This window comes from Bombus vosnesenskii, unplaced genomic scaffold (assembly GCF_011952255.1).
Source record: "Bombus vosnesenskii isolate JDL3184/JDL3185 unplaced genomic scaffold, Bvos_JDL3184-5_v1.1 scf7180000013319, whole genome shotgun sequence".
NCBI lineage: Eukaryota > Metazoa > Arthropoda > Insecta > Hymenoptera > Apidae > Bombus > Bombus vosnesenskii.
The window spans coordinates 458,581-460,632 of NW_022882964.1; positions in this window are offsets into that span (position 1 = coordinate 458,581).

Consider the following 2,052-nt stretch of genomic DNA (forward strand, 5'->3'; position numbering starts at 1 on the left):
GGCGACATGTTACGATGGGCATATCGGCTACAAACAAATCACAACTAATACTGCTATAGATATAGAAGTCGAGAACAGTGACAAAGTGGTAACGAGAATGACTTTCCATTCTCTGGATAATTCAAAAGATGAAAAACCATTAGTAGATACGCCCTCTTCTATAGTAATTTGCTTCATACTGATATTTATGTGTCATCGTTCAAAAATATAGTTAACAATTAATTTCTCTTTCTTAGGCAAGTTACAATTAGTTTGATCATTGCGCGATTTTGTTATTCTTATACTTGTATATCTCGGATAGAACAGTAGATATGAACTTTTACGTAGAATCGTACAATTAAATAGGTTTTTGTTGCGTGGAACTCAATAGGTTCCTGTCGATGGTAGTATGTAACCAAACAGGGTAAATCCCTAATTTTATAGGTTCTTGTATATGCTAACGTCAATTAAACTCAGCACTTGGTCGTATGGTGCAGCACTATTCCGGGAACAACTAGGTTCATAAGCGCGAGCACTTTCATTTCTTCCGATAGTATCTATGTATAATGCATATGTATATAGGTGTCACGAATGCGCAGAATGAGACCTTTTCTTCTTCTCCATCTTGATTTTCTTCGACTCGAGAAACGGGCGGTTCCGTTAATACTTTCGGTATAGCAGTGTCCAGAGTTCAGAGTCGAGATCACGGTCCTACAAACAGATTTCCACGCTCATATACAGAAGCCTAGAGAAAGCTGTCCTAAAATTGAATCGAGAAGAAACAACATGGAAGACAAGAAAACTCTCGTTTTGCGCACAAGTGACATGCTATGAATGTCTCAGATAGAGACAGAGACATTCGACTCATCCCTGTCTGAGTCGCAAGAACGTGGATTTTGTTGACCTTCTATGTTGATCATTGACTAGACAGGATTCAATTTTCGAACGGTTTTCTGCAGCGAGTATGGAAACGCGTTTCTATGATCATACACGGTATCATCTGTTTATACGATCGTGGTTTCTATACATCGCGTGAAAGAATACGCGAGGGAAGATATCTAATATCGCGAAATATATGTACATATATAAAAACACAGATATCGATGTAAATAGATCTTTATAAATGAAATGAATTTTATTTCTAAATTCGAAATATGTACATAAATTATGTTACTAGAAAAGCAGAATAAGCAATAATATTTCTTTACATACCTGTTTTATACTTTTTAATACTTTACTACTAATTCCAATTCGAAAAAGATTGTGGACGAATATAAAAAAGAATGCGGAATATAAAATATCTTCTACGCACTAAGTGGACCAAATTTTATTTTAATTTCGAAGTTTCGTATAGTAATTTTAATACTAATGTTACATATGTAATATTTGTAATTTGACATATAATCTAAAAAAGAAAATCGCGGTTTTGCTTTAAATTCGAATTTTTCTGCTTTAAATTGAACTGGAAACTTGCGGGAGACAACTATTAAATCTTCAATTTCGTTTACATTGTAATTGTACAGTGCTTAAAAATAAATATCGAGATACATAAATGCATATATAACTATTTTGTAAATGACAATTGACAATACGCGCAAAACTCCTTAACAGTAGATTATCGCGGTATTTTTTTGTGGGCTACGACGTGTAAACTTTCGCGTGCTTTTTACAGTCGACGATTTCTTTTAGTTTTTAGTTTATCCGTTTTCCAAATATTAGTCGAATGTCTGGTTAGTACGGCGGATTGATTTCGATCGTCAGTTCGATCATCGTTTCGATCATTTCGAGCAGCAGGATGCTAGTAGCTGTGCGATTAAGTTCGCGATGCTGAAGGAGGCTTAGCGGGGAAATTGTGTGGAGCAGCATAGCGAGGGCGCAGTCGCGGCTCTTATAGATTTTCCCCTTGCTACATAACTTGGTACGTGTAATACCGACACAAAGCTCGGGGGTTGCGAGGATGGAGTAAAGGGGATGGCGCGTGTTGAACGCGCAACGTCTACGGAAGCGAAAAGGAACTGCGCACACCCAGAGGTGGTGGAATAGGAGGACGAGGAGGAGAAAGAGCAGGAAAAA